Genomic DNA, 14,166 nt, shown 5'->3' with positions numbered 1-14,166 from the left:
CTAAAGTAACTATTTGGCACATACCAAGCAGCTTATTATGAGTGTAGAGATACCTTATGCGAAATTTTGTAATCAGAAATTATGAAAAAAGTTATAAAACAACAACAAACTTAAAAAAGGCTCGAAACTCCTCTGGTCTAAAACTGTTTTAAAAGCATACAGATTTTGACATTAAAAACTGTTTAAATTTACTAACAATTTGTAAGTGCTATGAAAAATGCCGTAAAATTATTAATAAAGCTCAACAACTCTTCTGGTCAAAAGCTTTTTAGGCAACTGAAAGTTTTGACTTTTGAAACTAAATGCATTTGTTAACAATTTGTAAATGCCATGAAAAATAAATAACCTCAAAAGATCGTCTGGTCAAAAGCTTTTTATCCGGCTGAATACTATGTTAAATTGTTTAACAATTTGTAAATGCTAAAAAAATTGCGAATTAAAAATATGACTAAAACGGCTCAAAAGCTCTTCTGCTTGAAAGCTGTTTAGGCAGCTTAAAACCTTTGACATTTTAAACTATGATAAATACATTTGTTAAAAATTTGTAAATGCTAAAAAAATTGTATATAAGAAAAGCTCAGAGCTCCTCAGCTCGCAATCGTTTTAGGCAGCTTAAAGCTTTGGATATTCAAAGCTGCTTACACTTTCCAAAAAATTTATAAATGCCATGACAAATATCTCTAAAACAATTAAAGAGATGTATAAAAGCGTTAAATCTCAAAAAATCTTTTGGCACCAAGAAATACATACATACTTTTTTAAAAAAAATAAGAGTACCTTTTTGGAAAAGTGCTTAAAAAATATATACAGAATGCTAAATACAACAAAAGCTTTAGTTGTTAAAAGCTCTTTCAGTAGCTTTTAGCGTGGGGTTTTACTAAACCAAATTGCTTAACATTATTTAAATCTTGTTGCAAAAACTATAAAAAAAAATTGAGCTTTGCAGTTGAAAGCCCTACGGAACCGGAAAATGAGCTTTTTAAGTAGGCTGCATAATGTCGTAATATTTTTATTATTTCATTTCAACACACCTTTAAAGGTTCTATTTCATTAAATTTATGATTTATAAAGCTTTTAAGCTTTTGGAGCTTTTAGTCAAAAACTTTCCTATTTTTATCCAATTGAAAATAAATGTTGTTTTTTTATTTTTTTTTTTACAAAATAGAGCTTTGAGCTGAAAGCTTTGAGCGCTGAGAGCTTTTGAGCCAAAAGTTGAATTTATTTAAAGCTTATGCAGGAGTGTTCGTTCTGCTTATCTGAGCTTTTAGAAATGTTTACAAGTGTCATACTGCTTCTAAGCTTTTATCCTAAACTTTTTCCAAAAATTAAATAAATCGAACTTTTTATATTTATAAAAGCTTAGAGTTTTCTTTTGCTGAACAATATTTTAACCGAATTATTGTTTTGAGCTCTCATCTCACTGGTATTCTTAAAACTCGTTTATATATTTTTCTTTAAGAAGTTTTAGATTTATCAATGATTAGTAACTCCCTTATATGGTATTCTATCTCAATCTTTCATTCTCTGTTTTTCACTTTCCCGCTGGGTCAGTTACTGCTGCTGTCTGAAATTTAGCGCTTTACGCCTGAGCGCACACTTGTAAGCCCAGTTAAGCTGTTGTTGTCACATTTATGCCATATTTATGATTATTTCTTTGATAAATCCCTGGTCTGCCAAGCGGCCAACTAACCGGCTCGCTTGCTTTTCTTTCGGATCTATACTCTCGGCTTTCTTGTATAGCGCTCCGACTCTTTTTTAGCCAGCAGCCAGCTGTTTTTGGTGACTTATGGGGTCAGCACTTTGTTATTAGCTCCGAATGGGCCGAACGTTGGTGCGGCTGCGCTGTGTGTGAAATGGCATTAATTTCATTCTTGACGCTTTAATTGTTAACAAGCTCTGCAGCTGCCACACTTGACGCTGCTAATTTGTTATTCTGCATTTGTAAAATGCTTATTCTTTTGTTTAGAAGAATTGGGCATTTGTTATCTACCTTAGTTCTGGTAATTATAACTGTGCCAATTCTAAAGCAGTGGCAAAACACATTAATTCTAAACGATAGACGGGTGTGTGTCAGGTATGAGAGCATGATTTGAAGAGACTTGGCACACGCGACAAAATGTTCGTTATTCACAGTTATGAGAGCGTTCGAAAGGAAAGTGTGAAGAATTTCGCAACACAATTGATATCTAACGGTAAAGCTGGCACATGTAGAAGCCTGAACAGATCTAAAGCGTGAGAACTAGGCATTCTATAAGGCATCTGATCCCGGCTAATACCACAGAGATGAGACTCTGGACAAGTTAACTTTTAATGGCATAATTTTCTTTTAAACTTCCATGAAAAGCATTGAACGTCTTGATATTCGACCGCGATAACTTTTTCTTTCTAAGAAAGAGATTGTGTTGAATGACGTTTAAACCGTGATTCTTAGTCTATCTTTTCCGCAGCTGAGAGCTCTGGATTGTTAAAGTGAGCTTTAGGTACAGACGTTCTTGGAGCTTAGTTTATTCTCTTCCCAACTTTTTTCCTGAATTTTTTGAATTGATTTAAATTGATATAAATACCTGCAGTTTTGGGGAGCTTAGAAGTAGAAATTGGTAAAGCCGTAATCTCTGCGGTTTCCGAAGTAAGTACATATGTTCTTAACCTGAGAAAACTTAGGCTATGCTCAGCACAACACAGCTCCTCTGCTCATTTCATGTATCTTAAGATCCAAAAACAACTGCTGTTCCATGGAGCTTGAAATTCGAGCCTGGTACTTTCCAAGATTTGACAAAGATTACAATATTGCTTTGAACAAAAAATGTGATGATACTAGACAAACCCGTTTCCCTGCCTAAATTACTTCATTTTGAATTAAAAAATATGGCACTATTCCATATCACTCACGCTTTGCTGCATATTGCGGTTTCTAGTCTAACTGTGTGACTTTCTAAGCTATCGATCAATCGGAAAAGCTACCAGTTCATAATTACGAACTCTTCCTGCATGCTCCCTCGCAGCTATAAAATCACCACAAATAAAGAAATTCCAGTCCAAATTTGCACGCTTTCCACGAAGATCGCTTACGGTATGCTGCGATCGATCAGTTCTGCGCTCAGTCAGCTCACGTTATCTCTACAAGCTACACGATCGGTTGTCGCACAATTTCACCGCATTTGTGTGGTGGCAATTGAATTTCCCACATTCCCGCCTGCCGAATGCCGAATGCAGAGTGAACCGAACACTAACACGATTTGTCGTCGCCGACTACGTCGTTGGCTACGAGGAGCGCGCCGCGTTCGACACACAGCAATCAGCGCAGGTTTGATTGCTTGATTGTCTGATTGTTGCTGCTGTTTTGCTGATAGATCGCTGATATTCATTAAGAAAAAGGAAATGAAAAACGAGAAACCGGCTTTGCGTTCTAGTTGTCGAGCGCTTGTCGCCCATTTGCTACCGTATAAAATTTATTAAATTTGTTTTTATATTGTTTTTGTATTTATTTTCTGCTTTTGGTTTACTTTGCTGGCGTCTTTCAATGTTTTTCCGCAGTGACAAGCCAAGCAGCGCTCGACGTTGCGCGTTTGTACGTTTGGCGTATAGAATTGAGCCGAGTCACATTTGCCCGCATTACCCAAATAAGCCGAAAACGCTTATGTATTTTCTTTTTCAGCGCTGCGCTGAAAAATTGTAGTGCGGCAAAACGTGAAACTGGTTGGATATGCGCCGCCAGCAACAGCGCAGATGCGTTTGCGATTTAAGCACATCTTCTTAACTGCGGTTGCTGTTGTTGTTGTTTGATTGCTGTGTTGCTGCTTACGGCATAGCAGCGCGGCTTGATTTGTGTTCATGCCTTACAAGTTTTATTGTGGTTGTTTTCATTGTTGTTGTGTTTTTTTGGTGCTGTTGCGCCCACTTACTCGCAGTTCAACTCGCCGCTTTGTTGTTGCGAGTTGTGAATTATGGTTTTGTTGGCAATTTGTGGCAGTATTATTATTGAAGAATGAAAATCGCTTTTAAAGTATTGAGTTGGTGGCTAAGTAGAAAAGTAGAAATGCTAAAAAAATTACAGTTTAGGTAAAAATAATAAATAAATATTGCAGAAGCCAGCAGCCGATGAGACACTACCAGTTTTGCTGCAGATAATGTATTTTTATGTATTACATGTGTGTGAACATGTGAAATATGTATTTCAGAATAAATTTCTACTTGTTTGTGAATCCCGAAATTTCGGGATTTGAAGAATATTATTTCGGTATTCTTCGGGATTACGTTAAAAGCAAATTCTAAAAGATATTTTATTATTTTCAAAAGTTCTTTTGGTTTAAAGTACTCTATCAGGCCCCAATTTAGAGACCAACTTGGATTGGAGTCAATGAGTTTTTATGTATAACATGTCTGTGAAGGTCTAAAATATCTAATTTAGAGTAAATTAGAGCTACTTTTTAAATACCGAAATTCCGGGATTAGAAAAAAATAATTTCAGGATTCGTCGGGATTTTTCGGGATTTTTTTCGGGATTAAAAACAAATTTTAACTAATATATTATTATTTTCAAAAGTTCTCTTGGACTTACATATCTATGTACATATATGACCCTTTTAAACTATATTTTTTTATTTTTATCAGTTCTTTTGGTTTAAAGTTTAAGCTCTATCAGGCCAATTTAGAAACCAACTTGGATTGATTATTCTTACTTATGATGTGTCATGTGTGTGAAGGTGTAAATTATGTAATTTAGAGTGAATTAGAGCTATTTTTTAAATCCCGAAATTTCGGTATTAGAAAAAGGTAATTTCGGGATCGGTTTGGATTTTTCGGAATAACGTTTAAAACAAATTTAAGCGATATTTTAGTATTTTAATAAGTTTTTTGCTTTGAGTGGTTTTGGACAAGTGATGAAATTTCGGGTTTGGAAAAAAATAATTTCGGGATCGGTCGTGATTTTTCGGAAATACGTTTAAAACAAATTCTAAGTGATATTTTTATATTTTCAAAATTTTTTTGGCTTATATAACCCTATCAGACCTCGATTGTGGCAACTATCTCGGTTTGGATAGTTTAGTATATTACTGGTCAGCAGTGATAGTCTATACTAAAACATATGATATACTAGACACATATTCTACGCTTTGATAATTGACCGAAAAACATATCTTTAAGCCATAGAAGATCGCTCCAAGAATTTCCTAAGACCACAGTTTAGACATGTTTGCATCTGTCATGTTTTGAAGAAGCTTTCTTAAACTTAAATAAGCTCTCTTCCACTTTGCTGTGATGATTTTAATGAACGTAACCTGTAGAAATGAGCTCCATCCGTCCGAAAAGAGCAATAGTCAGACCGAGTTCGACTGTAGCGGTTTGACTGTAGTCGAACTTGGTCTGACTGTGAAAGGAGAGGTTAAGGACAAGGTTTAGAAAGTATGATCAAAACAAGCTCAATGTCTGCGTTCAAATTGAGCTGAAACCCTCTTCTTAGTAGGAACGCTAAGATGGATATTAACATCAATAAAATGAGCAGAAAGTTTGAAGCCTTGCGACCACTGAAACTGCACAGCTTTCAAGAAACCGTTGATCATTTCCTGCGCCAAATTTTCCAAAATTATTCTCAATTTAATCAGAACCGTTTGGTTTTAATTGAAAGAACTGCCACGCTGTGTGCGTCACCTTCATTTCCTGGTTGCTTGCGTGCGGCCACCAAGTACTGCTCTACCGCCGTCAAGGTCGCAATGGCTTACCCCCACGAACTCTTAATCGATCGACCAATCAGTGGCTTCGACTATTAAAAGAAATCCAGCTTAGATAATTATACGGAATGATTGCCAGCAGCGACTAATTGTACGCCACAAACCACGTACAACGATCAATTGCGTTCTTCATGCAGGAATTCTGAAGATCACCATGCCACACGCTGCTCAAAGCGCGCGTAATTTGGAAAGTTGTTGTTAGCTGCCGCCTGTAGCTGCCTCTTACACTACAAATGCATTTTTTTCACCCAGTCCAGCTTGTCGCTTGATCAGCATTGCGATCGCGATCGCTGTTGGTGGCTATTGTTGTTGCGCTGTGCCACTCACTCACTGCCGCTTTATACGCGCTGCAGTTCTTTGTGTTCTAAGCCGCAAACGCTGAAAATACAATTATCTTACATTTAGCGATCGATAACGATCGGCGACAGCAATGTTCGGCGGTTGGCGAAGGTGCTGCAGCTACATACACGGCAGCTTCAAACAGTAGCGTGTCTGTTTACCCCAACTTACCGATATGCTTCCGCTTCATTATATGCTCCAACGCTTTTCGGTTTCTATTTGCTTTATGCTTGACTTTCCAAGTCACTGTTGGGCTTTGCTTTTAGTTGGCGAGTTTAAATACGCCATTACCCTCATTTCTGTGCTCAATTTTAATTGTTTTCCGCCCGTTACCCGCAACCAGCCCACAATAGTATGGAAAATGGAGCGAGAAAAAACAATCGGTTTATTGGTAATCACTGTTTGGTTGAGATTAAAAGTGTCGATACACAAGCGATGGCGCGTCTACCGCCATACCGCCAGCGTGGGACTGGGGCGAGTCCAGCAAAAGCTAGAATTGATTTGCCGATTCGTTATGCTCCACAATGCTACCTGCGGTTGGCGGTTGTAGTCCAAGTAATCACTTTTTACTATTTATATTTTTCTCTGTTGGTCTTCTTAGTAAAAGTGTTTCTGTGCAGTCTGGGTCTCTGTGCCAGGCGGATGCAGTGCAGCGGGTGCTGACGGCGACGATTAGTCTTAAATGTGGAACGCTGCTGATACTGAGCGTTTGATAAGAAAGCATGGCGAAGTTTTAAGTAGCAAAAAATGAAAGAAAACTAGAAGCGGACAGGTACAAGTTGACGGCATTCCATTACAACTGATCCAGCAAGCGAGCAGTCTTAAAAAATTCCATTGTAGGAAAACAATCGCCAGTGCGAAAAGGAGGAGTGGTGAAGTAGTGGCTACTGACATACCGAGATATGAGAGCAAAGCTACCGAAGTCTACTGTTTGAGACCAAAAGCTTTATATTAGAAGCTGGGGGATTAGTCAGCATAAAGGTCGCTATAATCCAACCATCCGAAATGTAGAAAAAAAAATCGCCCGAAACCGCGAAAAAGAGGAGTGGTGAAGTAGGGGCTACTAACATACCGGCTATTCAACGCGATGTGATACCAAAACTACCGAAGTCTACTGCCTGAGATCAAAACCGTCGTATTAGAAACTGGGGGATTAGTGAGTATAAAGACCGATATAATCCAAGCATCCGAAATTAATTCCGATACCAATGTATAGTACGTCAAGCTCGGTCTCGGTCACAGCAGACCAAACATAGCCTTAAAGGAAAATTTTTGGAAGGTAAAGGGTTAGAAGGACGCATTTGAATGTATCCACGTATTCGTAACGAAGTCATAAAAAGTCCACTGCTCCTCAGCCACAATTAAATTTGAAGAGAAAGTACTCTTTTATTACTTTTTTAATGGTTTGCTACTCTTTTATTACTTTGTTGGTGAAAAATATCCAACAGGGCTAAAAAAAGTTTTTCGACTAAGTCTTAATTCGAACTGAATGTTAAAGATGTAGTTTTCTTCTTCGAAATTATCTTGTCTCATCAGAAACATCTCTTCATGTAATCACTTCTGCTTGTCTGCTCTCCGCTGCGCATCTTTCCTCCTATCTCATTAACTTCAGCTAGAAAATACCTAGTCAACGCTGTTTGGAATGGATTTCTTCCCGTCCAATGTGAACTAATTTTAGACGTGCTCATTTCGATTTACCGCATGCAATTCCGTACTGTCCAAAATGGTGTGAATGTTGATTAATTGACAGACCAACACAACAATAGCACCCACGACAAGCTAGGGCTGGATATGGAGCTTAAGCGGACGTACAGAGGAAAGCGTACGCTGCAACACATAGCGGGCTCACTGGTCGAGCCACTGACATTGATGTCCCGCTGATTGGCCAGTGTGTTGTTGGGGAACCAACGACTTTGCAGAGCTAACGCGCTGTCATCTAGCTTTCATGGCTGATGATGATGTTGTTAACGCTAGCATTCTTCCACTCAACTCAAGTTTGTTTTTTACTTTTTCCTTTGTGACCCCTGGTCTGTTGGTAAGTTGTGATTTGCCATTATTGTACTTTATGTAGTTTTGCAAGTACTCGTTCATTTCGCTTGGCGGCAATCGTGCGCGCTGACAGCGTAAATTACCCAAAGAACGTGCGAGCGCTGAGACGAGGATCGCCATAGCTCAGCCGTTCGTACGCTTAGCCGTTGGCTTTGCTCTATTGCGACCGCGTGAGGACCGTCGGTATGTACGAAGTCCGTCAACGGCAGCTTGCGCATCGCATTCAACCGTGCCACAAGGCGTTCCCACTAGATAAGTTCGCTCACTGCTGCAGTTTGCCTTCATCAATCATACAAATTGTTGGCAATTCATAATTTTATGGGTCGCTAAACAAAGCCGCCACGAACAACCGAATGGCGGCAACGAAAGCTCAACATGGCAATGGGTTTGAGTCGACAGTGAGCAATCAGCGGTGTTGGTGTCGCAACCGGCGTTCAATTTGACTGCCCTGAGTTCGCAGTGCCCGTCTACTTGCAGGTTTGGAGAGTTCTATGCGTTCTGCTTCTTCCTTTGCAACTTTCCACATTTTTGCACTAACCTCATCCATCCCTGTAACCCTGTACTGTATTTTTACACATGCCACATACCGAGCTCTCAGTCAAATCGGCGTCCATGAGAAATCCTACTTTACAGTTCTCAACCGGCGTACCGCAAATGATTTTTGTATGCAACTAAGCACCTAATTTCCCTAGCCTCAATCATTCTAGACAACCAAAGGTTGCGCTGCTTCGGCGTACTACTTGCAGCGTGCTGCCGACTTGCGGTTCTTTGGTTTTGCCAATCAAAGCGTCAAGCCAAATTAGCTGGCAAAGTGCAAAGTAGCGCAAGACCGCGTAGCTAGGTAGTTGCTATTGGTCAAAGAGCCACCAGCAGCAGAAGCCTGTGAACGCCCCCAAGGCGATGCTGTTGCACTGGCAAGGCAATCATTCAACGGCTTCCATTATAAGCTTCATTAGGCCATATAATGAGCGCAAAGCGGCAACTATGGCACACTAGTCCAGCGGGGAGAACATAGAGGATTGCTGTAACTTTGTATTAACCGCATACTTTCCCATCCCGTGGCTATTAAACGCTAGCCCTAGTGCAACTGGTGTTGCTTAGGGGCAAGAATTAGTTGCAAATTTCTATGACTTTGTTAGTGTTTGGCATCATAATCGGCAGGTTTGCTGTGGAAAAGCACAAATTGCTGTCGAGGGGTTTGCTGGAACCTGGAAAAACAGCTTTTCCATTACCCTTTGTATTATTTACATCCGGATTCGAGGTGTTCAGCTCACTAAGATTGTGATGATTCCGTCCAGACTTGTAATGATTTTGAAGAACCTGCAATGACATAAGTGGAAAGCTGGAATGGAATATGTCTTCCCGTTTTCATTCATTGCATAGTTGAGTTCGTAGTCATTTCACTCTCCAGATGTTTTCGAAATAACCCTTGAACCTTCGTTTTTTTCGTTCATCATCTCAATCTTTACATTGTATATCATATTTCTATTGCCCTAAACCTTTAATCTTCCTTCCACTTCACACATTTCAGCTTCCTTATTAAACTCTATCTTCCTCATCACTTCGCACCTTTTATGGCCCTTTTCAATGCCACGAAATTACTATCGTATAAGACCATTAGTAATCAGTTGCAGAGATATGAAGTGTTGAAAATCTCAAGAAACAATTTACTTCACATGGCAATCGAGGGGTTGTAAAAACGTGATAAATACCTGCGGTTAACCGCGATGGGCTCTATTATAAAGAAATATAAGTTTTGTTTCCTTCAGTTTCAAAGGAAAGCGAAATTCTATGTCTCTGATGGCTTACATTTGGCGAGAGACTGCGATGAAGGTCGGAGTGAAGTGGAAATAATTACTAGAAAACAATTTTAAATAAAGGAAGTGACTATTGATCTTGTTTTTAGATGTCCGTTGGTGATCCTTTCCAAACAAATCGTGACCTGGAAGGACTGTCCGGGAAACTGCGATTTAGTTAGGACGGAGTAGGAGCAAAATAATTTAAAGAAAAGCAAGTGGCTGTTGACCATGCCTGCAGACGTTCGATTGTAGTTCTTTCGGAACAACTTGTGGCTGAGAAAGTCTCTCTGCCTCAACAAAGACTGAAGACTTTTTTGGGTGCTGATGTAGACCAATTCGTTCACTTTGAAATTTGACGAATTTCATTTGGGATAGTCGAATTGCGGATTCATCCATAATAATGGATATTGATTCGATACTTGTATATCTATTTGAAACGCATCCTTCTCGGAACTTACTTCCACACATCCGCGTCCATATCCTTTCGGGAATCGACTTCCGTTTAAAGATGTTTTTGGGTTCTGATCTAGACTAATTCATCCACTCTGAAACTGATTTTGGGTGGGCTTTTTGTCTAAATTTTAAATTTAATCATTTTCTTTTATTCAAACCGGTCGGATAAGTGAGAAGGTTGACCTAATAATAGTCGAAAATATATTTTTGAAGTATAACTAGATATATCGGAAATCCTGGGTCCCCATTTACTCCAAATACAATATGTTTACCTGTCATGAGGCTTTTACATTGTGAGTTTCCTGTGTCCTTTTTCATTGTAGTTGTTTTGAGTATTCTCAGACCTGTTTTAACCGCAGAGATCACACAGATTTCAGGCTAGTATTCCCTGAATACATATTACGACTGATTATTTGGCAGTTTTCGGATCGACAACTGCAAGGTTTTGGCGTTTCCAAAAGTCAAAATAAGTCTACTATTACTTGGCTTGCTTGTCTGGAGTCCGCCTATATGCTCATGGGGTCTTTGGGTACTATGAACCGGCATATTGCCACCCTAAGTAGGTTTCCCTACATTTGGTTGAAACGGCATGTTGTATATTCGTCGCGCTGCTCTGCTTTCTGCAAGACTAAGCAAGTGAAATATATTTATTAGAAGCAATCAAGCGTAAATTTCAGTCCAAAATGCGAAACCGTTATTTAGACGGTAAATTTGTTAAAAATTCTTGTTACATATTGACAACGGCACGTTATGTTGCATGCAACATTAAATTTTTTTATACATAAACATATGTATGTATGTATAGTGCAGCCATTCACAAAGTATTTTACGATTTCTGCGCTAAAAATGGCTTAAATACGACACTTAGCCTCGACTTGGGAGCCGAAAGGTATGCAAGATTTGCCAGCTGCATCGACTTGTAATATGTTTGCTATTGTTTTTGTATGTGACAACTATGCTAGCATGTAAAAATAAATTCAACTTCTTTCAGCAAGCGACACAATACTCAACGGTATTGCCGTTGTTGCATGCACCGTTGCTTGTGGCAAGTAGCAGAATGTAGAAGAGAATGAGACAAGCGCCAGAAATGGCTAACAATACCTGGTGGACTTAGAAGCATGCCATTTTCAGATCAATTCACATACATATTACTTTATTATGGAGCTTGGGGACAGAAGCAATATTATTTATCTGCATACAAATTGACAGCGATACTTATGTAATTGCATACTCCACATATTAAGAATGAAAAACAATAGCAGCTGAAGGCATGTGAAAATGTGAAATTATGTGAAATAACTGCAGAAAGCTTAAGGTCATATAGAGGCGCTTCAGGAAAGTTATGAGCTGAAAGAAAAACTGGAGGAAAACTTCTAAGGTTCACTTGGAATAATCGGATCTCTACGAATCCAGGTGACTTCTGCTCGCCATATCCTAAACTTATTCATGGAATTAGTTTTTGAAAGAAACCTCAGCACCGGATCCCCAACAACTGTGAGTTTTAGCGACTATTCGAGCCCATAGACAGCAGTATCCGTTGTTCTAGGGAGCTAACTAGACGAAACTTAGTCGTTCAACATCCGTACTAATACCGGATATCCGATACTCTGTGAGTTTTGGCCACTATCCGTGCCAATATACAGCACCATCCGTTTTATTAGGAGATGAGCTAGACGAAACTTCGTCTTACAGCAACCGTAGCGAGAGTTTAAAGGCTTACCGCAGAACACGTATTTGGTCTGACGCTCTCAGTTGGACTTTATAGTCAGTCGAGCAGAAAATGACTTCATATACTTTGCCATTTTCAATCCCGTGAGCTAGTACGGTAGCTGCCTTGTAGTGCGAGGTATATGACCGAACTGATCATTTCTATTCAAGGAAGTTAGATTCTTCCACAGTTTCAGTTGGTTACCGTTCCCCTTTTTTTAGTTATGTATAGTCTTCCGATGGATTATGTCTTACTCCAATTAGGTCTGTAGAATAAAAAGAGACCATATATACTTTGCAAATTTCGGCTCCCTGAGTTAGTATGTGCGCTGAAGTGTCGTGTAAAGCATATGAGATGAGACCGAACCGATCCTTGCTTTGAATTTCTACTCAAGGAAGTCAGATGCTTCCATAGTTTTCGGTAGATGGCTTCCGTTCGCTGTTTGGACTTCGTTTAACAAGAGAATCTCAAAGTTTTGAGGCTTCTGAGCTCAGAAATATCAGTTCAGATCTCGAGCAGAGTCACATATAAGTTCGTTTAGAGGAACCAATTATAGATGGAGCCTTTGAAATCAAATTAATCAAATAATTCTTATTTCGCAAGCAAGTTGTTTAGAAGAACTTTGTTCTTATTTCGCATACCATAAATATTGATTTTAGAGCGTTCAAACTCAAAGAAGTGGAAAGTCACAGTAACCAACTTACAGGAGCCGAACTTCAAGCACTGAAGGTTGCAATTCATTACGGTCTAGAATTCATGGTATTGTCAGCTGAATCATGAACACTGAGTTCTAACGAGCTGAACCCAGGTTAAGTTTCTTGTAGCTTGTACTAAATCCACCGCACACGGAACCATTAACCTCACTAAAACCAACACCCCACTCCATCAGTGGGTCACTTCAATAAAACGCAGCAAGCAAACATCTCGGTCAATCCACCGATTGAGTGGCAAAGCGCCAAAAATATTGGCGCATTAAAATGCCAATATAATCACCGTGATGATGGCGCTTATAATGGCTCAGATGCAGATTTGTGTGTATGTACATGCCACTTCTTGACATACCAGTCATTCTTCTTGCTTTTTCTGCGCGAAAAATGCAAGCCAATCGTTTTACCACACACACACAACGTGGAACAGCCGCCAATTAAAGACACCTCGTGTGGTCAAGTCTCTGCAGCGCAGTGTCAGCTTCTACGCCTTGCCGCCTGCCACGCTCTACCGCGGCGATATGCTCACACACTAACCTCAAAAAGCAACGTCCAAGCACTATGATCGGACAAAAATTTGTGCGGCACCTCACAACTTGACCCCGAAGTCGCAAAGCCTCAAAATAATAAACTTGTAAAGAAATGGAAATTAGATAAATATGGAAAATGTGTGAAGAGAATGTGAAAATCAATGAAAATTACCAACAAATATGCAATCGACCATACTTGCACTTATCGCTGCCATCGTTTTTGCTGTCGCCGAACCCTCTCAGGCTATTTTATGCCACCGTTGACATTCAAGTTCACTGCCGAAGATGAAGGTCTGTGGCGCGGCGCTTGATTGTTTGGCCAGGCACTTTGCAGAGCGAAAGTGTTACATACCTACTAGATACTAGATAGGTATGATCTATAGAAATAAATTTCGCACACATAAAAAGCGGCTAGTAAAAATTTGTTCAGCACCTTGGTGACGGTTTTGTACCGCTGGTCATGAATTTGCCATAAAAAGATATTGTAATGAAGTATTTTTAGTGCAAAGATTTCACTTTTCTCTTTGCGGCTACTAGAAATGTTACGCTGAGTTCTGCTTGTAACGGTAAAAGTAACAGCAACTCAGATACAAATGTATGTTATGCCCTTTGGAGCTGGTTCGTGTGATTTAGCAGAGTTTTATTGATAAAACGTTTGGAATGTGTATTAAATTTGAGATCGTTGTGAAATTCCACAAAATAAATCATAAACTTGTAATTTTTTAGTATGATGTGATGTGGTGATATCATGATGTGATTTCTTAATTTGAGAACAGCATTTTTAAACTGCTTGAAAGCAAGAGTATAAGGTACATAATATCCTTACTCCGCTATTTTTTCGAGTAGTTATGA

This window comes from Bactrocera tryoni, chromosome 4 (assembly GCF_016617805.1).
Source record: "Bactrocera tryoni isolate S06 chromosome 4, CSIRO_BtryS06_freeze2, whole genome shotgun sequence".
Taxonomy (NCBI): domain Eukaryota; kingdom Metazoa; phylum Arthropoda; class Insecta; order Diptera; family Tephritidae; genus Bactrocera; species Bactrocera tryoni.
This window is presented reverse-complemented; position numbering follows the sequence as displayed.